Source organism: Leptinotarsa decemlineata, unplaced genomic scaffold (assembly GCF_025532065.1).
Source record: "Leptinotarsa decemlineata unplaced genomic scaffold, Ldec_3_MD MMD2_tig00026282_RagTag_RagTag, whole genome shotgun sequence".
NCBI lineage: Eukaryota > Metazoa > Arthropoda > Insecta > Coleoptera > Chrysomelidae > Leptinotarsa > Leptinotarsa decemlineata.
In genome coordinates this window covers 11,894,119-11,919,330 of record NW_027412668.1, presented here as the reverse complement: position 1 = coordinate 11,919,330, position 25,212 = coordinate 11,894,119, and the positions used below count along the sequence as shown (strand labels likewise).

The window sequence follows — 25,212 nt, the reverse complement described above, 5'->3', positions numbered from 1 at the left end:
CCATTTTTGATCTTCCTCTTGAAGATGACCACCTTGACACGTGTTTCGATCACCAACTGATCATCTTCACCATTTTTGATCTTCCTCTTGAAGATGATCACTTGGTGATCAAAACACGTATCGAGGTGTTAAAATAACGGTTTGGTGTTGGGAAAAAAACTCCAGTAATATTCATTACTACACCGAAGGTTCCAAACAGAGCACCACAAGTAAATATTATAAATTAATCATAATCTTTTCTTCGCTTTTTTGTTTTTTGAACGGCATTTGGAAAACTGTCACCAAGGCAGTATTGGAAATCTTATAAAATTATTTTGGAAAGAGGATCATAATGCAGACTCGAACTAGAATTTTCAAAAACAACTCCTGTATCAAATTCTTCAAACATTTAATTCAAAGAGAATTTTTAGCACAATATATGATAATGATTAAAAACATTTCTCAAATACTTTATTTCTAGACGTGTTTGACACCGTAGCTTCCTCGGTAAAAATGAGTATCACAAACTGAGCTACAATTCTCATATACTGATTTTACTTATCATATCAAATTTCACCTGCTGTCCAAGAACTGAGATTGTAATTGATTTACAAGTTCTGCTTGTTATCGCTTTTACTATTAACCCATTAAGCTAGGTGTCTACTACTGTTGTATATAACAATTGTAGTTCAGTGTGTAATACTTATTTATACGGAAGAAGCTACAATGTTAGCGAAACTCGAACATTAGATCCTCTTTTGAAATTCATCCTAATAATCCGTTTCTATCGTTAAGGTATAGGATGACGTCATCTATCGGATTGACAGAAAATTTCAAAATTGCTCGCTCAAAATGAACAAGGCAATATGTTGCAAAGCCCAACCAGTCCTTAGTCCTCGGAGAATCAGCCTAAGTATAAGTAAACCTGAAGACTTCTCCTCACCAAGACGTCATCCATGAAATCAACAGAAAATTCGAAGCTCCTACATTGTAGCGAACGCTGTAGAGATAGACAGCGGTCGATGTTAAAAGTTGGCTTTGAATCACTTTCTGAGGGCGATTTGATCTGAGATGAGGGCGATTTGAAATGAAAACAGAGATTTTTTAGTAAGAATAACAACAAAGGAATCGGAAACATTCAATTTCACCTACAAAAGTAATAAATGCTACTTATAGGTCAACAAAATATTCAACTGAGTCAAATATGATAATAATATCGTCTTTGTTATCTTCAAATATATTTTAGGCGAAACTATATTACTATAATGCGATCAATTCACATGAAAAGTCATTCATTTGCTTTTCCACTCAACCTCAAAAATGTACCATACAATGAAATGTGAATACCTGTAGCCCTTGCGTTATCAACAATTTAGAGACAGTGAAAATTATTTAAAATTGGTATTGAAAGCTTCAGTTCGTATCCTTTCAATGCTCGGGTAGTTCATTACAAATTGCATAGATATGATATGATTTATGTAAGTACATTTGTTCGAAAAGTGATTTCTGGATATAAATAAGACGGTACTTTAACATTGTCTTATGCATTGAGTATGCAGCACGTAACACCCTCCTATCTTTCATGTTCAATCAGTATCTTTCGGATTATAAGATTTTCTTTCATGTCTTCATATTCCATAAATTAACCGCAAGAAGGAATTTGTTGGAATATACAAAACGTCAGCATAGGTAAATGTAGACAGGTATCAGTGTTGTACCTTTTAGAAAAAATATGGTAACACATTTCTGCGACAAAAAGTAACATTTGATAGAAAAAGGTAATAAACATTACATTGCGAAAAATACGGATGAATATATGATCAGCTTTCTTTTGGAGTCGGACATTACCTTTTTTATTCCTCAAATACTAATAGTAAATATGTTCATCACATATCAGATAAACAAGTGAATGAGCATCACAAAACCGTTACATAACAAACTGGTCTGTTCTTTGACCACAGACCTACAGAATACCTTAGGAAAGAGCACAGAACATATACCATGAACTTTTTTGACAGGCAACAATCTTGAAGGTGGTTATTATCAACTAAAAATTTGTCAAGTTGTTAGTGAACGTGAACATGAAAAAATGAAGCTACTTTGATTGAAATGTTGGCCTAACAGCCTTCCGAAATAACATCATAATAATTACTCAGTGGAAATTAAATTATATATCAGTTTCTAATAATTTGAATTTACCACGAAAAGTGGGTAAATATTCGTTTTGAGGGCATCCGGCAATTTTGAAAAAATGTTTGAGTGTACTCACGTATTTTGATGCGTAGATTACGAATCTGAAAGAAAACAGCGGCGCTCTTCCTTATTTACAAAGTTACGGCCTTTCAAAGTTCAGAAAAGCCTTCTTTTTCACAAAATAAAACTATTTAAAAACAACCATTTATTCACTAGGTCACCTTTACATCTTATTCCTTCTTCCTTGACACTTTTCACTTCAACAATCAACATTTTTCCAATAAAAAATGTTTAAATATGTACGGAGCTGCTTTTTGGTTGTATATCTCTGTATTTTACGTTTTTAAGGTTAATGGCATAGTTGGTACGACTGATTATGTCAATATTCTTAAAGTAATTCAAATGTTTTTTGCCTTCATTCTTAAGATTCATTTTATGTTTTTCTAATCACTCACGTCAAACTAAAAATCCAAATGTATGAATTTGAAATAGTAGGCGGCGGCAAATACTAACCGCTCTTTTCTGAAATATCACTAGTAACTAATCTAGAAATAGAAAAATGTCACCAGAAGAAGTATTCGTTTTTAAATTAAGTTTTTTACAGATGGCACTTTGGACTTATTTCCCTTCCTTTCTAAGATATTTAGGAGATATTTGTTATGATAATATGTGGTATGTGGTATTTTAGAATTACCCCAAATCTCCTCAATAAATATTGTCATTTTATTAAGAAACATCTTATATATCACAGTAGGTAGTTTTAAATTGAATAGATGTCAGATATTTACAACAAAGAAAGGGTAATAGCAACTTTATCTTTCTCTCTCCTCTATCAAAAAAGCGCACATACGATTGATTCACTTGGATATAATCTGCTTTGATATGATGCATTCTCAGAATTTTCCACTTTTATATCTATATAACTCGTATACTTCGTCAGCGAGAACAAAAATGACACTTTATCATCTAATACACACTGGAGTCAGTGTCATAGTGAGCTTGGGTTTTTTCGTGTTTTTTTCTATATTAAGTAACAAATTTGGTATAAATAATGGATCGCTAGCAGGTAAATTCAATCGTATTATTTTGAGCGATAATTCTTTTTGTATAATTTTGTAAAGCAATATCCAGTAGTTGAAATCAATGTTTTACATACACATTTAGTGAGAACTATGTAGGTATAAATGATATAATTGCAGTAGAAAATATATATACAATGGAAGTCTCCAACTTAATGAATCAAAGACGAGTTATTTTTTATAAAAATATTCATTCACGTGATTAGTATTTGGAGTCGCACCTTTTTTTTGAAATAATAATAATAATAATATCACTTCACTTCTGCGGAAACACAAGGATAGAATAGAATAGTTTATTAACTACGTTACATTTTCATGTTTGTAGCAAGTCCAGTGTATAGGCTTTCTTAAATAAACATATGAAATAAGTAAGTAAATTGTGAAAATATAAAAATATTAAGCAACACAGAGGTTACCTAAGTACATATATAACCAAATAAATATTCACCCATGATAATAGGGTTATTTGCAAACTACCACAGTACAATCGATACCGGTGAGTATGTTTCATCTCGAGTAAACATGGCTGACGTGAACTGTCCTAAAATAATCGTAGTATTCTGATACTGAGTAAAAACATTGTTTGAGTAGCATTTCCTTGATGGTTCTTTTGAATTTGGTGATACTAAGCTCTTTGAAGTTATTTGGCAGAGAGTTGAAAAGATTGTGATCAACAGAATTCATTTTTGATCTGGTCAAACGATAACGGCATGTTCTTACCTTGTCCGCATTTCTCGTGAAGTGTTGGTGTATGTCAGACTGTTTCCCTAGAAAATGAGCATTTTTTCTGATTTCCAGTAGCGTCTGATAAATATATAATGTTGGCAACGGTATGATACGTAATTTTTTGAATAATGGTCTACAGTGCTCCTGGAAACCTGCACTTGCCAATATTCTTACAGTTTTTTTCTGTAGTTTGAAAATTCTCATCGAACTAGGAGAGTTCCCCCAAAGAACAACACCGTAGGTGATGTGTGAGTGGAGTAATGCAAAGTACGTCATTTTCAGAATCTCACCGCTTGTGAAGTTTTGCAGTTGACGAAGGATAAATATTGCACTAGATAATTTATTTGCGAGAAGATCTGTATGTGCTGTCGAAAGTAATGCCAAGTAATTTTACACTTTTGTTAGATGAACCTACAGTACTGAACTCAAGATTTTGAGTTTTGCCACTATTCAACTTCAATTTATTTGCTAGAAACCAAGTGTTGGCTTAATTTTCAACTTCTTCCATTACTTGTGGAATGTTAGATGATGATTGATCGCTATATATCAAAGTTGTGTCATCTGCATAGAAAATGGCCTTATAGGGAGACATGAAATTACATAAATAACAAAGAGCAGGGGCCCAAGTATTGAACCTTGTGGAACACCGTGATCAATAGGTTCAAAATTTGATGTAATACCATTACACGAAACCCCCTGATACCTATTTGAAAGGTATGATTCTATAAGTGACAAAGATACCCCTCTAACTCCATAATAATACAATTTTTTAAGAAGTATACTGTGTGATACACAATCAAGAGCCTTAGACAAGTCAAAAAGCGTTATGGCAGTGTGCACACCCTTCTCGAATCCTTCAACAATAGATCCAATGTCATTAAAGACAGCTAGAGAAGTAGAACGATTTTTGCGAAACCCATATTGACCCTGAGAAAAGAAGTTGTTGCTCTCGAAGTAATCATACAGACGCTTCTTCATTATTATTTCAACGACTTTGGAGAAAATAGATATGGGCCTGTAATTGTTCAGGGAACATGGGTCCCCTTTCTTGAAGACTGGAATCACTTTCGCAAATTTGAAAGAGTCAGGAAAAACACCTGTCTCAAATATGAGGTTGATCAGTCCTGTTAGAGGCGAAGTTATAATATGTTGGGTTTCCTTGATGAAACGAGCGTTCAAATTTTGGGCATCTGAACAGTTTGAAGGTTTTAAACAATCAATCGCGCCTTTAATATCCTGTTCGGTGACGAGACCGAGAAAAAAGGAGCTACAAGGTACTGGAAATTCTTCGAAATTAATTAAATCCTCCATGTCCATCTGAGGTAAAGATTTGATGATGGTATCCGCAATATTAACAAAAAAATTGTTGAAATCCTCGGGAGAAATTTTTGGGGTGTTTTCGCAACAGCCTTTGTTTTGTTGCGTTCATAATTTATTATCCGCCAACATGCGGATGATCTATTTTTAGAAGAGATAATAAATTCATCGTATGCCCGTTTTTTACTCAGTGTTATCCGTTGATGATATTCTTTTTTGACTTTTTTGTACACATTTATATCGGAAGGGTCTTTACTGCTATCTGCGATTACTTTGATACTCTTCAATGACTCTCTGAAGGATTCAAGAGAATCATCAAACCAACACACGGGGGATGTTTTTTTATGAGCTGCCACCCTTCTCAGAGGAAATAACTTGCGAACTTGAGTAGCATAGACATCAGTTATGTAAGATGCTAATACATCTCTTGATTCTCTCTTGATTGTGATAAAAAATTTCCCACTTTATTTCTGAGAGTGATTCTTTGAGTTTTCTCAAACCTATTTGTGTATATGAACAGTTTTGGCTGGCTTTGAAATTTTTATGTATTATAATATATTGAGCTTTATGGTCCGCTATGCAGGGTTCAAAAACACCTGTGTCGATAGATTCGTCATCAAGGTTTGTTGAGATATTATCTATCTGACTAGAAGAAGCGGCTGTGATTCTTGTATCATCATTAATGGTGATTTTTAATTCAAAGGAAGATAATAAAGTTTGAAATTCACTCAGGATATTGGAGTTAATTTAGAAGTTGATATTTAAATCACCCATTATTATTATATTGGTTGAAGCTTTGACAATGGTAGTCAGTAGATTTTCAAAATTTACAAAAAACAAGTCGACGTCGCCCATGCCTGATCTATAGACAACAATGATTGTTACTTTCGGTTCGAACAACTCGATACCACAGAATTCCGAATTAATTTCACTGTTGAAAGAAGTTAAATCTATGTAATTGAAATCAAGGTCTTTTTTCACAAATAATGCGGTGCCACCATGGACCCTCTTTTCTCTACAAAATTGACTAGCAAGAACATATCCATCCAGACATACTCTGCCTAATTCAGCCCCCCTCAGCCAATGTTCTGAAACACCAATTACTTCGAATTGGTGATCAAATGTAAAAGAATTCAATATACCAATTTTATTGAATATACTCTGAACGTTAACATGAAACACACTCACCGAATTCGGGTCTTTAACCAAATTTTTAAAATTGCTGGAAAAGGAATCTTTTTGCTTTTCTTCTATTGTCCCTCGATGCTGGGAGGAGTTTTGTAAAAATTTTCTTTGAATTTGAAGCGTCTTACAACAGATCCTTGTGGCCAAATAGCTGGATTGTAAGCGGCATCCAAGTGGTCCAGTGGGAAAGACACTTTGAAGGTACAGGTACGTTCGTTTTCATTCCATGTTTCGCAAACAAAATGTATATCCGGAGAAGTTGTCTTCAAGTAATCTCTCAAGTTTTCAGAAGTCATTCCAGTTTCTATGCGCGATACATGGACGTGTCCCAGGCGCGGTACAGTTTTGATAACTGTATTCTCGTTTCTTCCATGAATTGGTTTATATTTATTTTTATTTTGGTAGTTTTTGTTGGGGATATTCCGTCGGGGAATTCTGTTTGTATTTGTGGTCCGGTTTTTGTCTACCTTAGATTCCGATAATGCGTGGAAATGTTCAAAAACATTTTTCTAGAGGTGATTCCGAATCGAATGAGCTATCGCTCATATTTTTAGGACCTTCGTCTCTATTTTTCATGTTTTAGAACTTGTTTTATTTGCTACTGCCGTAGACTTCCAAGCGGCACTGAAATTTTTGTATTGTTCTGGTAGGCTGGATAGCATTTTGGATATAATTATCACATCATCAATGTATGTTCCCAATTAGGTTAGTTTGTATGCAATATTCTGCATATTCATAAGTGCTTGTGAGCTATCCAAACGTTTCTTTGCTGTTAGTTATAGTTATATGTAGTTCCAAAAGTTTTCTCTGTTTTTGGTTCAAACTGTAATATTTCAGTGATACCCATTCAATTTAATCAAAATAAGCACCATTTAAATAGTCGAATAATTCCATCAGCATAAAAATGGTGTGCTCGGGATTCGATGATGTTAACGAAGGCCGTTTTTTACCTGGTCCTGATTGGCGAAGATTCTACCGGTGAGGAAGTTATCGAAGTGTTTTGAAAGATGGTAGTCGGTTGGCGAGAGGTCAAGAAACGAGAGGTCCGGAAGAGAGGTATTCATAACGAAATTCTGGAAACAACACTGTAGAATTAATATTTATTGAGATATAGAGCTAGAAAACACATGACTTTTTGTGCACGTGCATTTTTGAGCATTTTTGAACATGTTCAGTTTCTTGGTGGGAGGCATAAAAGTTAGAAGTGTTCCACGTGTTCGGCTATCAACAAAATGGATAAAACTATTTACATCAAATTTTGTGTGAAAAATTAAATTAAGTGCTCAAAAACACTCGAAATTTTGACAGTGGCATAAGGTGATCGTACTCTGAGTTAGAAAAATGTATTTACAGTTGTACAGCCTTTTCACAGAAGGTTGAGAAGATGATGTTAATGACGATGCTCGTCCTGGACGCCCCAGCACATTAATAACCGATGAAAATGTTGAGAAAGTGAAAGAATTGTAATGGGGAATCATCAAGTCATTATTAGAGGAGTTGCTGAGAATATCGACATAGCGGCTGGCTCATGACATAACATTTTCTATGAAATTTTGGGCATAAAGCGTGTAGCGACAAAGTTTGTTCCAACATTGCTGAATTTTGACCAAAAAAAACCATCGCATGAGCATCGCTTAGGAATTATTTAATGTCATCAACGGCGATTCAGATTTGCTCAAAAAGGTCTTAATTGGTGATGAAGCATGGATATATGGTTGTGACATCGAAACCAATGTCCAATTGTTCCAATGGAAAAACCAAGGAGTGCCAAGACCAAAAACACGCCAATTTTGATCAAATATCAAGGTTTTGCTCACTGTTCTTCGATTACCGTGACCGTGATCGTACGGTCAATAAGGAGTATACCGTGTTAGGAATCACACGTTAAAAGGTAAGACCTCGTTGCTCCTCAGCTCGCACAACCGCTCAACTTCTGAGAGTTGTCGTTCGTATGGGGCAAGAGCGGAGTAACGGAAAAACAGATTTTAAACAGATTTAAACAGATTTTATCTTGAAGTTATATGCCGCTTGCGAGAAGCAAAATAAAGAAGACGTCCGGTATTGTGGAAAAACAATTCATGGCTTTTGCATTACGATAAGATCAAAATCGAATCACTGAAAGACCTTGAGGACATACCAAAAAGTGCATATCGGAACTGCTTCGAGGATTAGAAAAAAAGCTGGCACAAGTGTATCATATCTGAGGGGGATACAATAGATATTGATGAATGAATGAATATTCACCTTATTTTTTGAATAGAGTAAGTATATCATCCCCAACAGTTATTTGTGGGGTATTGTAAGATGAAATGTTAATGAAACACAATCAAACATTTTAATTTACTTTAACCCATCTCAGATCCTTTGAAACGTCTTGGTAGTTTTCTCCCCTAACGAGGACGTTCTGGAATAGGTTCTGAGACCTGATTAATTAACGGTTGTGGATCATCAACATCATGGACCGAAAGCCATCTGTTTTTCTTGCTTCTTAATCATCGTTGATCGATTGTAGACAAATACGAATATCTTTAAAGAATAATCTGAACTGAACTCTCTCTCCCACATAAAAAACGGCAGAATTTCGTAGGAATTTGGTATTCGAAGGTGTAATTCAGCTAGTGACCTGCAAGCTTATCTTCGCTGGGTGAATTTCCATCTGTCGTAGCTTTCAATCTATTTTTCAAAGTTTGAACCCAGGATACCTCACAGAGGTTAGTCTTGCAAATGTTTCTCGTTCATCCAGCAGCAAAACCACGCTGAAATCAATTAAGTAAATCACCTACAGATCGGTTTGGAGGTGTGACCTCTCATCACTGCAAGAATGGTCCTATACAAATATCATTGTGCATGGGATTCGGTTGACTTTAATGCGGTTCGATTGCATACATTTCAGCGTGGGCCTGCTGCTGGATAAACAAGAAACATCTGCAAGACTAACCTTCGTTTGGTATCTTAGGATAGGTTAGGTTAGGTCCAAAGTGAGTGAGTCTATTCGACCCTCCACCGCAACCCGCAAGGGTTTATTGTGGCTCACACCTATTCACACTCAACCAAATAAACCCAGCTTCTTAACGAAGTCGATTAGTTTGTATGGTGAGTGGTCTTTCAGGTCTCGAATTCTTAAAAACCTGATTCGGTCCCCAGCGGGGCAGGCACAAAGCATGTGCTCTGCTGTTTCATCATTTTATTTATTTATTTATTTATTTTATTTATTTATTTATTTTCAAACCTCATTACATGAAAATAATTATTTTTATGAAAATATCAATACAGTCTAAATCATAAATAGAATTCTAATATTTATACGTGAATACAGTTATATTGTATCTACAAGTAGTTATTACATAAAGCCGATTGGAAGGAAAAAACATAGTTATTCTAAACTTGAAAAGTAGTTTTTTACACCACTATAAACTTGTTTGGGAGGGAGAACAAAGTTGATGTCTGACATTAACAGGAAGTTGTTTGTTATTTTGATCATTGTAATGATAGGTGAACAGTTATTTGTTGATACATATGGTACATCAAAGAATTGAATGAGTCTTGTTGTTCTTTTGAGAATTCTCTCTTCCAGTAAAGATTTGAGATTGGGACAGTTATAATTTTTTTTATTGTATATTTTATATTTTTTTATATTTTTTATATACACATTAACACTATACTTGCCTGTTTTCTATTTTCTAGACTGGATATTTTAAATTCATTTCGTAGTGCTACTGTTCTAATTGTATATAATCCGAGTATACTTTATATTTCTTGTAATATAAAAATCTCAGAAATCTGTTTTGAATTTTTTTTAATCTATTTTTATGAACAATATAAAAGGATGCCATACTACAGCCCCATATGCAAGTTTAGGTCTGACCAAACTATTATAAAGTGTAGTAATCACTTTAATATCGTTGAAATGTGCAGTTTGCCTCATTACAAATCCTATAATTCTTAGTGCCTGAGATGCTATGTAATCCAAATGGGGTTTGTATGAGAGTGTGGAGTCTCTACCTCTGGATGATTCAATACCTTTAATTAAGTAATTGTATAGTGTCTTATTTAGTTTTCTGGTACAAGACAGGACAGAACATTTGGATATATTGAACGGAAGATCATTTTTCACACTCCATCGATACACACTATTGATGTCCTCTTATAGTTTGACACAATCTTGTAAGTTTTCGATCTGTCAATAAAATTTAATGTCATCTAGGAATAAGAGAAATTCAGAATACTTTATATTTTGAGTTAGATCATTAATTAATTTAAGAAAAATTAATGGACCCAAGTTTGATCCTTGAGGAACTCCAGAGTTTGCGCAAAATTTCCCTGTATAATTACCTTCATATTTGACTAAGTGTCAGTTATCCAAAAACGATGCCAGCAATTTGAGTGCTTTGGTATCAGCACCATTTCTATGTAACTTTTCCAGTATCACATCATGATTAACTTTATCGAATGCTTTTTGAGAATCTGTATAAGTAACATCAACCTGTTTATTGTTATCTAGATGGTTGAGGACATGATGAGTGAATGTTAGTAGATTTGTTGACGTCGACTTTTTTGGAACAAATCCGTGCTGTTCATTACAAATGTTTTCGCCAAAACCCCTCAAAACTTTTATATAGATGATCTGTTCAAACAGCACAATAGCACACAGCACTCCTATTGGCCTATAGTTTTCAATATCAGAAACCCTGCCAGACTTATGGATAGAAGTCACTAATATTTCCTTCCATAAGTCTGGAAACGTCTGGAAATGAAAGAAGAGGTTGCTTTAGCCATAATCCACATCCTTTAATAATATATGGTGGTATTTTATCAGTTCCTCCAGATTTTTTTGGCTTAAGTTTCTTTGAAGCTTCAAACAGAAGCGACACACACTGTCTTCCGACAGTCCGAGTCTTTGCATATGATGATTCAAATGACAGTGACCTCTAAGAAGGCCTGCTAGACATCGTGGTTCATCCCTACTGTAGTCCAACAACTGTTTAGTATCAAGCTTCGAAGTGTGAATAAACGCCTTGGAGTTAGCCAATCCTGGAAGATTCTACCAGAAGTCCATAAGTCTTCTTGCCATCCAGGTGTTCAATCTTTGTTCTGGTCCGATGAGAGGTATCTTGCATAAATGTCTGTCGGATGTAATTGAATGTCCAGCGTGGTATTAGCCGGGAAAGTAGTTGTTTTCCAGAATGATTTATCAGAACCTACTGTGTAGGGGAGACATTAATGTTCCAAAATTTCATTTTGAAATAATAATTTTCCTATATATGGTCTTTAATTAAATTTGAATGAAATGAAGTGTGTGCGAGGGATATCATCGAAATTTTTTATTCGTTTGGAAGACCTATTGAAGCCATTATGTGTTAAAATCTGTTTTTCCGTTAACCAGCTGTCTCCCCACTACGAACGACAACTCTCAAAAGTCGAAACTTGTGCGAGCTAAGGACTAACGAGGTCTTACCTTTTAACGTGAGATTTCAAACACGGGCTGGACGATAGGAAGTGAAAATCGATCGTCCGGCTTTGCGGTTCGAACCACCGGTTCACACAGTAGTCGATTGAGTGAGTGGAGCAAAGTACCCACGTCAACGAGAACGGCTACCGTGGAATATAACATCGTTCAAGTGTTTGCCACGGCGCATCCGAACGGTCCAATTTTCCAATTTGACTGATGGCATGGAATATGTTGGCTTTGTGAACCCCTGTGGTTTGTGGCTCATTCACATACAACTGCGACTTAAGAAAACCCCACAAGTCCAATCGCTCGTGCAGAATATCCAATGTGGCATGAGCTGTGTGGCACGAAGCGCCATCCTGTTGAAACCACCTGTCGTTGGTGTCCACATCATCCATTTCGGGCCAAAAGAAGTTGGTAATAATCGACTCATAATGCTCGCCATTGACAGTGATGGCCTCGCCAACGTCGTTTTCAAAGAAATATGAACCGATGACGCCACCAGCCCAAAATCCACACCAAACAATGACGTTTTCGGGATGCATTGGACACTCTTGGATCTCATGTGGATATGTATAGTCCCAAATTCGACAATTTTGTTTGTTCACGTACCCATTCATCCATGGATAAAGTCCTTTTATCATTATTATTGATTTGAACATATTGTATAGAAAAATCGTTTTTTGATGATTAGTTGATGAAATTGTCAAACGCCATGATACAATGTTGATTTTGTTTCATCCTCCTATTTTTCTTTCAGCAATTTTCCCTGTGAGTACAAGTAACTTTTTCAACCTACTCATTTGTATATTAGGATTGAAGAGTGGAATTTTCTTGGTGTACTACTGCCTGCGGTATAAGCCGAGGAGCGAAGAAGAGCAGGCGCTACTTGGGGGAAATAATAATTGATCTCAATTTGTGAAACTCTTATACTTATTATCAGATAAGTTTCATATGAAAGATCAAGTACTAATCCAAAACTATATCACATATCATGGTCTTTATTCCTTTAAGTTACCTTCATTATACATAAACATTGTATTGTTTTCAATAAAAACATGAAATTATAATAGCAATTTTCTAGTTCTCATTTCACTCTTAGACTTCTTCTGGAGTTCCCACTTTCACTATCTCTCTTTGGAGTGGACTTTGATCTACTGACCCCACAATTGTATGGAAATATTGTATTGAACGACAAAAAACTGACACGACGATAAAGTTCAGCCCTCTCTTTTATTAATTTATCGATTTGGATTTTGTGATTGGATCTTGTTACTAAATAAAAGTGTGAAAAAATAGAATATATAAAACAAAATCATAAAATTGTGTTAGTTACACCATTTGAAACGAACAGCTGGACAGGTTTTCACGATTTTTTATTCATTGGATTGGTCTCTACTCGGAATAGCAGAATAACTGTAGAAACATTCAAAAAATTAAAAAAAAAAAACAATTGACGTCGTATGTTAGGTTATGACAGCTGTCATGATGCACTCAAAGACAAGTGAGGATATGACATTCATAACTGTATGCACATGAACAATTGTTGCAAAGTTAGCAATATTCATCATAGTTTTATATACAGTGCCAAGAGCGGAAAGATCAAATCTTCCACAACGAAGCAGTAATGCAATTAGGCCATGGAATATTGCGAAATAATGCAATGCAACGTTGGAGGAATCTCATAAGAGGAGCATTATTATCAGTGTTAACTGTCGGAATTATCGGGGAAGAACAAAGTTTCTGCAATATGCTTGCCGTTCCAATCTTACTCTACTCGTTTGGAGTAGTGAAGTGGACTCGAGTGGAGCTGTATCAACTCGACGTAAAGACCCGAAAAATGATGCATCTCTATAGGAGTTTGCATCCCAAATCGTCCGTCCCACTCTTCTCCCGACAACAGGGAGGCCGTGGACTTTTGAGTTTGGAGTGTCTAGATGACACCTTCCCCCATGCTCCCTTCCGGGATGAGTGCCCTGAAAGGAAGCTTCCTCCCCCAGCTATTTAGCGAGGAGAACCTATTACCCCACTCCATCCACCCCCGCTCCCCGAGCGGTTCTCAACTTGCTGATGGGCACTTCAGCAAGATTGACATCTGACCTCTTTTGGTCGAAAGTCAGCCTTTAGGTGCTTTTACTTTCTTATCTAATCGTTGTTTTATCTGACTATTCCTAACTGAATTTAAGCATGGGGGCCCCCAAAAACTAACCGGCGGCTTTGTGCTATGCATCGAGCGTTTCTCAGTGCATCCAAGAAAAATTTTTAGAGTCGCGATCGCGGTCGAAGTGTTCTTCGCTGAACCTACCTGGAAGAGAGTGTATCTGGTTAGTTTTATACTTACCTGAGTTGCCTGACGGCGACTAACGGTGGCGGTCTGTGTCTACATGACAGAATGCTACTGGATATAGCCTGTAAAGTCGTCAGGAGTTCGGATACCCATCTCTGCATGATCCGTGACCATGAGAGAGCAGGAATTGGAGCATTTATCTTTAGGGCAGCTGCCCGAGCAGCTGATGTACTCGATTTAGTTTTCGACACTGAACGAGGTGACTACAACTCTGGCATCGAGTTGGAACCCGTTCAGAAAAAAGCTCATATAAAAGCTGAAGAGATCACCTCACTTCTGCGGAAACACAAGGATGAGCCATTACATGGGGTATTCTTCAATAACATTGGAGATCCTGGCTTACCAAATCGTCTGACTTTCGCTTTCCTCAGGTCGAATGGGCTGAAGTCGGAAACTGAGGGGTTCATTATGGTTTGCCAGGATGGTGTCTTCAACACCTTAGTCTACCGCAGTCGCGTGATGGGTATAGAGGTTCCTGACATACAGGGCCTGCCACGAGGCGCCCGAGACCTATTGCACTTGCTATCATGCACTTGCTATCATGGGCAGCATATTCGGTCTCGGCATATATCCATAGACATAACGCGGCCTTAAGAGTGATATCTGTTTAAAAAAAATCTGCCGTATATTACTATATACGGCACTCTTACGATATTGACGAGACACCGGTGTTGTTCTACACTCCGGGGGATATCGAATCCATCGTGGGGAACGAGAAGTGCCGAATTAATTGGAACTATTCGTTTCCCACCCTCAGGCTCATAAAAGCTAATGAACATGATGTAGTCCTTCTCGGCCACCAGAGTAAGACGATATTTGTCGTGGAGTTTTCAGCTCCTGGCGAGACGAATATCGTCCGAAAAGAGGAGGAAAAATGGATAAAATATCGAGATTTGCTCTTCGAACTCCGCAGACTCTATCCAGACCACTCTTTCAAGATGGTTGTTCTGATTATATTACTATTATTATTTTCATTCGTAGTTTGCGCTGGTCAGGTCCTATTCCCCGAAGCCCCGATACATTCGGGAGGGAGCGCCAGCATTATCAACCAACGACCACTCCCCAAACCGTGGGGTAAGTGATCATTGGGTCCGAGAATCGTGTGCCATGAGCAAGCGCAGTGAGCCAAGAATGACAGAATTCAGCATTTGTCTGGCTATGATTTCTGCCTTAGTGCGGCAAGGCGGTATTTTTAAGTTTCGAGAGTAGGGAGGGCATCAATTCACCGAGGACTCCAATATAATAATAATATCGCCTTTGATATTTTCTAATCAAAACAAAAAATTCAATATATATTCAATTTACAATTGGAATAAAAGGAGAAGTTCATGGTCCGCAATAAAATACACCTGGAAAATGTTCTTCCACTAAACTCTAAAAAGAGAACAAATAAAATAAAAAAAAGAAAAACAAAAGTAAATATGTTATTGTTATATATAATGATATTTTAATTTAAATACGAACAAACACCTTACATAAAAAGTTTAGTCACTTATTCCTTAAAAGATATCATTCTTTTGATTCAATTTCAGTCTAAAAAATAGTCTTTATATGTAGTTTTAAAATTTGCAAAATTTTACTGTTTGAGGGAATTGGGGAGAACATTTTTTTATATCGAATATTCAGGTTATGGATGTCCGGATATGTAACTATCCCATGAAGTTATGAAGGTTTTTTGTTACAATTATTTTATAGGAAAAACAGACAGCCTTTATCAACTCTATTTTATCGCGTACAATATAACCACAGCATACTTATATAGTACTTATACAGTAGTCCCACTTAGCGTCGGTCCCTTTGATGTTGGTGTCCAGGAGTTTCAGTTTTTATAATGATGACGTATTTGACACTAATGACATTTCTCCCTACTACAATCTCAACCAAAGCGTCTAAACACTGCTCACCATAACAACTATTCATATAAACTGCTCAAAAAAATACAGTCGATGAAAACCATGTTGGGCACCTGAGAAAATTGTACAAATGATAATTTTCCATTTGTGTAATATTCAAGTAACCCAGATCATTTGGACAATGATGAACTATGTTTCAGTTAGATTTCAAAAATTCATGGGATCGGCAGATTTTCATATTCGGATGTGACAAAAATATATTTTCATTTTACAGTAGATTGGGTTAAACCCAGAAAATTCACTCTCGTCGTTTGCGCAGACCTGAGACTGCAACTCCTGGGTCTGCGTGTAGAAAATTCAAACCAAAAATCACCCGAAGTGGGATACTGTCTAGAGTATACTGTGATATAATTTCATCGGAAGGTAGGAGCGATATCAATTGAATTTTTGTTTAACAAAAACGACTAATACGTAATGCATCCTGCAAGCCAACTTTCATAAAAAGTAGTATATCAACAGTTTCGGTTCTTCACATATACCATTGTCTAGTATACGTAGATATACATGAAAATAGCATCGAAACGACTTCGCAATGGTACAACTTTCCCACAAAAAAGTCAATTATTAAGACTCAAACAACATAAAACTTTATATAAAAAAACTCGTATATATGCTAGATCAAAGATTTTCAATTGTGTACTTTTTTGTGTCAAAACACAGACAAATTTCAACAAATTTAATTTCATGCAGTCCCAGAATAATCAGAAAAGGTAGCTGGTGTTATATGTAGGTGTGATATGAATATAAGTATATACAGTGCATTTCTTTAATGTCCCTCCCTTTTTATTTTTTGAACGGGTCAACTGAAAAAAATTAAATTTGGGATAATGAAATTTATGCATGAATACTTTATTTTGAAGTGAAATTGACAGATGAAACTTTCAAGATGGCGACTGAGCGCCAATATTAAATGGAAAGGCGAGGTCTTGTGATATATTATTTTGATGCTCCTGACGAATACTTCACAACCTCAGAATATGAAGTCAATATCTTCACCTACTACAAAATAGTGGAACATTTAATGATTTCCTGAAGACAAACACATCAATATCGATATTTCTCGAAGTATTCCTTTTTATCTGCCATTTGGCAATTCCAACAACCCGATGAGGTTTATTAAATTATTTTTTCTTTTTTCTTTATAAAAACGACAATAAATGTCAGTACGACAATGAACATCATTGTTCGGTTAGAATATTCTCATTTAGTTTTCGGTTTTACTAGTAGGAAGGTACCATATCAACAATCTCTAAAATGGTCAATTATCGTCCATTGGAAGAAAAAATTGAAGCGATTTTTATTTACGGTGCGACGCGTAACTTTGACGAAACCGAAAGGATTTTCAATGAATGTTTTCCGAATCGTCCTATCTATAGAAAATATTTGAGGAAACTTGTATCCAAATTCACAACTACGGTAGTGTACATGGCAAAAAGTCCCAAGGTCATCCGTCCATTCCGGAAGAACAGCAAGTGCAAATAATTGGTGAGATGGTAGTAAATCCTGAACAGTCTACTTACTTCGTCGCGCATGTTTGTGAGGTGTCTCCTTCTACTATGTGAAGACTTTTGAAGAGGAATAGGTATCATCCATACAAAATTAAAATGGTACACCAATTAACTGAAGATGACCCTGATCGAAGAACACAATTCTGCGAAATCATGACGGAAACCATTGCAAGGCATCCTACCTATCTCCACAATATATGTTTTAGTGACGAATGTACATTTTTTTTAAACGGCAATGTTCACAGACAAATTGCCTTTAATGGAGTGAAAACAACCCTCACGTTTTCCGGGAAACACATACCCAATATCCAGAAAAAAATTAGCGTTTGGTCAGGAATACTGAGAAACCATATTGTGGGACCTCTATTTATTGATCAAAATTTAACAGGGGAACTGTATTTGAATATGCTGGAAAGTGTTGACCCCCTCATCACTGAAATCGTCGAAGCGAATCCTAATGAATTCGAAATGCATATTGTATTCCAACATTACTACAGACAAGTAAGAAACTCTTTGGATAGTACTTTTCCCGGTCGTTGGATTGGCCGAGATTTGACACCGTTGGACTTTTTTATGGGTCTATTTGAAAAAGAAGGTGTACGAAACTGAACCTGCTTCAATATTGGATATATGGCAGAGAATAATAAATATTTGTAAAGATATTGACGTTACTGTGTTCGAAAATGTTCGGCGTGAAATATCGGATAGGCTGTTCATAGGTCAAGAAATTCAAGGCAATCATTTCGAGCATCTTCTGAACTGGCCTCAAGCTTATTACCTCATATTATGTAGTTAAACGTCAATGTATTCAGGCAATTATTGAAAGATCCGCCATTTTGTAGTAGTTGCAGATATTGACATTATATTCTAGGGTTATGAAGCATGAAGTCAGGAGATACAGAAAGATGTGTCACAAGAACCCTTTTCCTTTTAGTTTTTTTCCCAGATGACGCCCAGTCGCCATCTTGAAAGTTTCATCTGTCAATTTCACTTCAAAATGAAGTATTCATGCATTAATTTCATTATCCCAAATTTCAATTTTTTGAGTTGACCCGTTCAAAAAATAAAAGGGGGGATTAAAGAAATGCATAGTACGTGAATATATGTTATGTTTGGAGTGTATTTTAATATTGTATATGTGCTGTATTTGTTTCCAAAGTATATATGTATATTTTTATAACTTTTCAATTGACGATTCTTATATACCTTTTTTTAGATCTATGGTTGATAAATACTTTGATTGATTATTTTTCTAATTCATACATTCAATAAATTTATCCAAAAATGTAAAAAAAAAACTCGAACTAGGTACCTCTTTTTAAAGTTCCGAGGACTCTCAAATGGGTTCCCACGATTTCTCACTCCACCGCATACTGCACTAAGTGAAGACGCCACTGGATGCAAGATGAGGAAAAGTCCCGTAAGAACTGTATTTGTCAGGTAACGGCTGCCTTCTCTGTTCGCTCACCTGGCGTGCAGTTTCGAATCAACAGGCGTTTAAGTTCTGTTCAATTCGCAACAATCAGTTGAAAAATGCAACACGGACCTTTGAAATCGTGACCGCTTCCGTACTGGCGATTGTTGATCGTTTTCGTGAGTTTTACTTCGACTGAGTTTATTCAGGTAAGTCGCATTTAACTCGTCTTCGGTTTTTTTTCTCATCAACAAATACGTTTCGAGATTTGTTGTACCGTTTTCAGGATTATCAGTGCACATATTCAAATGTTGTAAGGGTGGATTCAGATCAAAATCTCTGGGGTTAACATAAACTTCTGTCATTTCCCAACTTGACTTCAATACCCAAAGTAACATTCAGAAAAAATGAATATTTTCCAGGTCCAGATCCGGGAATTCTTTTTGATCAACCAACTACCTATAAGATAATATGACCCTTTTATGTTAATGTAGTCATTGAATTTGAATATGATTAATTGATTTGTTAACCTATCTATATTATGTTAGTCATTAAAAGAATAATTAATTTTATAAACATATCTTGGAAAAAAAATTCTTACAATTTAGAAAATGATAAGATTGGAATCAGCAATTATTTATTTCTCAATTTCCGATGTCTCATCATCATTTTTCAGAAAAAAATTATCAGATCTGGACAAATATGGTATATGGTGTATAGAACTGGTATGGTCGAAGTAAATGATATACTAATTATCAAATCTATCGGCGAACTCAAAGGCCAAAAAACCAATACAAAGGAATTATGCCGCAACGAATTAGTCCACGTGGACTGAAGAATTGGCGGTTCGTATTGAATAATTTTCACTAACCAAGTTTTATGATTGGATGAAGAGTCATAAAATTAAATTTGATGTCATGTTACGGTGACCAATAGCATGTAGCGATGAGTACCGCCGTTGTGTCGTCAATATTCAGTTCAGGAACTGATCGCGATTTGAAAGTTGAAATTCGATATTGGTGAAGTTATAATTACTTAAAATGTTTGTCATTTGTTTAAAATGTGGCGTCCTTGGACAAGTACTAATAGTAATAACCAGTGTGATAACAACGCAGACTTTTTCCTGTGTAGTGATTCCAATAGCGCTGGTGAACAATGCGAAAAACAGATACCAGTGACTAAGATCATGATGCATTTGAATATTGAAACACAGGGAGTATGTTTCAATGTATATAATAATCTACATATCAAGTTTGGTTTCGAGGGAAAAAACTATTACAAGCAACATCAGATTTGACCGAAATTCCTTTCTCAATTGTACGTAAAATAGCCAAAAACAAACTTTATGAACGCAAGACGCGATTTGATGCGGGATTACCAAAACCTTTAGATGTTCATCTAATAAAACCATTAAAAAACAATATATGACTGTTACATAAGCAATGAGATTCCTACAATTGAAATCATAAGGAAGAAATTGAATACCTACTTTCGGCCATAACGTGAGCTGCTGTGACAAAACTCTTTAGAATTGGATAAAGAAACTAGGATTTAGATTCAAAATAATAAACAAACGTCAAGTAGTTATGGAAAGCAGAAGAATAGTGGAATTAAATACTTAAATACTTAGAACAAATAACTAAATATAGACAAGAACAACGGCAAATTTTCTATTTGGACGAAACTTGGTATGACACTCACGACACAGTTACGAAAGGGTGGACTGATGGTTCGAGAATGTATACGCCTAACATGCCTGCAAACAAAGTATCGCGACAAGTACCGCATTGTGCATTACGGAGGAAGTAAAGGATGGGTTCCGAATTCCTTGAAATTATGTGGGAAAAAACTTGAGGACTGCAATGTTGACTATCATAAGAACATGGAAGCTAATATTTTTGAGGAATGGTTTGAAAACACATTCATCCCAAATTTGGATGCGAATAGTGTAATAGTTCTTGACAACGCTTCCTGTCATTCGCGGGAGCTCATTAGAGTACCGAATAAAAATCCGAAGAAATATGAAATACCAAGTTCTTTAATGGATAACAATTTGTATTTTGAAGATAACTATACCAAAAACCAACTACTTGAAGTTTTACAGACGAAAACATTTGAAAAAGTGTATGCCCTTGAGAGTATTTCTGAAAAGTATAGACACACCATATTGAAACTTCCCCCTATTTTTGTGTTTTCAATCCCATCGAGTTGATTTGGGGAAAATTGAAACAAAGCATCAGGCGTAAAAATAATTTTCCAAAATTCAATTTATTTCCTAGAAACCAAGTGTTGGCTTGATTTTCAACTTCTTTCATTACTTGTGGAATTTTAGATCATGATTGATCGCTATATATTAAAGTTGCGTCATCTGCATAGAGAATGGACTTACAGGGAGACATGAAATCACATATGCCACTAACATAAATAACAAAGAGCAGGGGCCCAAGTATTGAACCTTGTGGAACACCGTGCTCAACAGGTTCAAAATATGATGTAACACCGTTACATGAAACCGACTGGTACCTATTTGAAAGGTATGGTATGAATCTATGAGTGACACATACCCCTCTAACTCCATAATAATACAATTTTTTAAGAAGTATACAAATCAAAAAGACAGTTAGAGAAGTAGAATGATATAGCGATGTTATATAACAGACGGAACAGCGATTTTTCCAATGGGAGTTAATGACATAGCCATTGTCATTTTGATACCTAAAAAGATTGCAGCTGGCTGATTCACTTGCTCAATGAAGTGATTCCCCTTTTCCTATCCAACCGTGCAAATAGAAAAATATTTGAATTACTTATCTTGAGTAAATACTTCTCCTTGGAATAGGATCGAATATGTTGACACATAATAACGAAATATCCTAATACTATCACCTCTGCAAATAACTTGGATAAATTTTCTGGTATTTCACCGCTTATCATTGTCTGTGTCCGAAAGATTTTTTTTATAATACCTTGGGTACTTTTTGAGCTTGAGAAATATTACATAATGATAATAATGAAACCGAAACGGCAATATGCCGTTATATTATAATAGTTTTATAATAATCAAGACGTTTATTTTCATTATTTCCTGGTGTAATTAAAAACTTATTCTACCGTGTAGAATCGTATGAGCAAAATATAACAATTGGCGAACGGAATGTATTATGTATAATTAAAACGAAAATAAAATGGAAAGTTCATTATCTTGATGAATTGAGTGAAGATCGTTGCAACTCATTGTCACTTTTGGTTGGTTCGTTTTCACTTTTTTACATTCATTTATTCATTGAATGAATTACGATTTCCAGAAACCATTGCCGGGGTTGTGAGTGAATTCCAATATACACAAAGAACCTCCTATTTCAACAGAAAAAATCGGGGGATGGTCAGGGAACAATTTCATGTAGTGGAATTGACAGATACTTGAGGAAAATCCGTTACGCATTCAACACTTTACCGTGTTAAAAAAGTTCAAATCACTAAACCTCATGCTCCTTTGTTCACTCAAAAGTTATTTCAAGTCTGTCTGTTCTGAAAAAATACCACGTAAAACTTGGAACGGTCCCTCTAACCTCAATGTTCGTTCAAAAAAACAAAATTCATTACATTACTCAATCAGCTCTAGAATCCCGGTGAAATAAACAACTGTTTTGCTCAATTCGTACAAAATGTTTCTAATTTTTGTAATGAAAAAATTGATTTTTATAGAAACAGTTATTTAATCAAGCAGAATAACTTCTCATTTCGATTCGCTACCAAAGAAGCTGTGCACGAAATCCTGAATGGCATTAGAAGCCAAGCTTCAGAGGTGGATAATATTTCAATCATAATTTTGAAACTTTGTATAGTACAATTCCATAATAGGAATATTATTGCATTGAAACGAAAACATTGTTGTCAAGGTTGTGATTCTACATATTTTACCATCATTTTCCTCATATGTTTAGTATAATTTCCGTACGCCACTGCAAGAGACATTTAGTGCCTACTATTTAACAATTATAGTATAATATGATTCAATTTATCTTACCATTTATCTTATTCCCTTGGTTTCTACTTCCATGAGTTTCACAGTCCTCTTTTTTGTTTCATATTGCCCATTTCAGACCCTAGTTCCACGTCAGTGATTTTGGCATCCAAAACAATTATATCAGAGCCCATAAATGGAGCTGATGATACATTTGTATATTCTGCGATTCCTTAGAGCCCTGTTACCCAGTATAGAGTCAATCTGTTCTTCCATTGCTTCACGGTTCTTTTGAATCTTTTTTGATGTCATTCTTGATTTTGAAGTATAAAATGATGATTTGTTCATTTGTTTTTCAATACTGGATAAATAAAAACTCCTTAACATTTCTTTAATGAAGAACCTAATATTTTATTTTACATTTGATACTTCTGAACAAAATTTGCTAAAAATATGGAGTTGCTAAACAAATTCCGAAAACTATTTTATTGTCAAAGTTATTCTTCTTAGAAGATTTCGATGCAGTCGGTTTTTATCTTGCAGAAAAGGGCTATCAGGTAATTATGTAAAGCGAAACGGCGGGATTCATGTAAACCCCTTTTTCGAGAACGTAGAATCCTCACGGTTATTTCAATATTTATATTGGAAACCGTGTCAATTATACAAAAAAATAGGGAGAACTACGAATCTACAGCTACAGCCACATACCACACAAGACGGTCAAATGAACTCAATCTACCAATTCCAAAACAGGTTTGGTTATAAAATCGCTAATATATAATGGAATAAGGAATTACAATAAACTTCCCAATGAAATCAAAGAGACTCCTTTCATCATATTCAGAAAAAAATTTACAAAAATATTAAGTGATAAAGCCTATTATGACCTACACCGGGAAAAATGATTGAAATCTACCTCGGAATTTTCATTTCGAACGAAGAAAATTACTTCAGTTTTATTGAAAATATACTCTCTCTATTGAATAATTCACATCCCCGAGCGTAATTTCAGTAGGCAATGTATTTTTCATTGAGAATTAAATATTCATCTAATGTATGTGTGAAATCATAACGTATTATTTCATGTGAAGAGAATTACTAACTGGACGATGGGTATTTCCCCTTAGTGAAATGTAAATTTTCGCCATCTCTTTATCGAATGTAAAATTACGCTTGTATTTGTGAGCGATTATTGTATTGTTCATTCTTATCTACAGAAGCGCATCGGTTTGTCTGACGTGTGTATTAGAATATTTTTGTTGTTGGTGAAAATAAGTAAAGAAGGTGAGTATCTTTCTTGTGAAATTTCAATAACTAGTCCAATAAACAGATGAATTCATTGAGTTTTCTCGTTATGCATTATAGAGTGTTTTTTATTACAAGTATATCCTAACCTCACATCGCGAATTATTTCATACTATATGGAATAGTACAACATATTTTAACTGATTTTCAAATAATTACAGAACATATATTTGAAAATGTTTGTGATAATTACTGAATGGTATTGAGAAAAAGAGATATATTCGATAGCAGTGGCGTGACTCATCAGTGACGCCGTATGCACGATCCATTTTAAAAATGAATTTCTATGAGGAATAAAGTTTCGTATTGGTGGTTGCAATTATCGAACAATGTTAAATCGTAATTTCATTCACCTAAAAAATATCTGAACCTTTCATTCGTATCTCTCATAATTTTGGATAAATTTGAGGATTTGTGATTCTTATTATTGAACTTGAAAACATTTTTGCGATGGGAGGCAAGTTGGAACTCAAAATTGAAGGAATCGAGAAACACTTTAGGACCTTTTTGTTTCTGTTGAAGAGGTGAACAAAACACTTCATCACCACTTCATACCATATTATTATAGCTATATTTGCTATATTTCAGAAAATGTTGGAAAACATTTGAAAAATCTAATTTTTTATTGAAACGGTTGAATATGTATCAAAAATTTTTGAGAAATATTAATATTGAAGTCAAACTAGTAGTAGTTTTTCTCTAGGAATGTGTGTTCGTGAACTTACTGTGTTTTTAGATTTCTAACCCTATTCATTTGATGATGATATTTCATTTCTCTTTTAGGATAATAACAGGAATTGAGGAAAATAGAAAAAGGAATATTACTTTCATTT

The 25,212-nt window shown here is 35.2% G+C and overlaps 1 protein-coding gene and 1 long non-coding RNA gene across 3 annotated transcripts in view; both read left to right on the top strand.

Annotated features, from left to right (window-relative positions):
• Nucleotides 1-156: 156 nt before the first annotated feature.
• LOC111508467 (uncharacterized) lies at nt 157-13,004 on the top strand. The gene is made up of 2 exons (XR_012466734.1): nt 157-3,238; nt 12,689-13,004. It is a non-coding gene; the product is annotated as an uncharacterized lncRNA (long non-coding RNA).
• Nucleotides 13,005-19,040: 6,036 nt separating this feature from the next.
• Nucleotides 19,041-25,212, top strand: part of cyr (cypher) — a 77,770-nt gene continuing 71,598 nt past the window's right edge. For both annotated transcript variants that reach the window (XM_074179819.1, XM_074179818.1), the window contains exon 1: nt 19,041-19,319. The gene's annotated coding sequence lies outside the window, so the exon portion shown is untranslated. The remainder of the gene's footprint in view (nt 19,320-25,212) is intronic.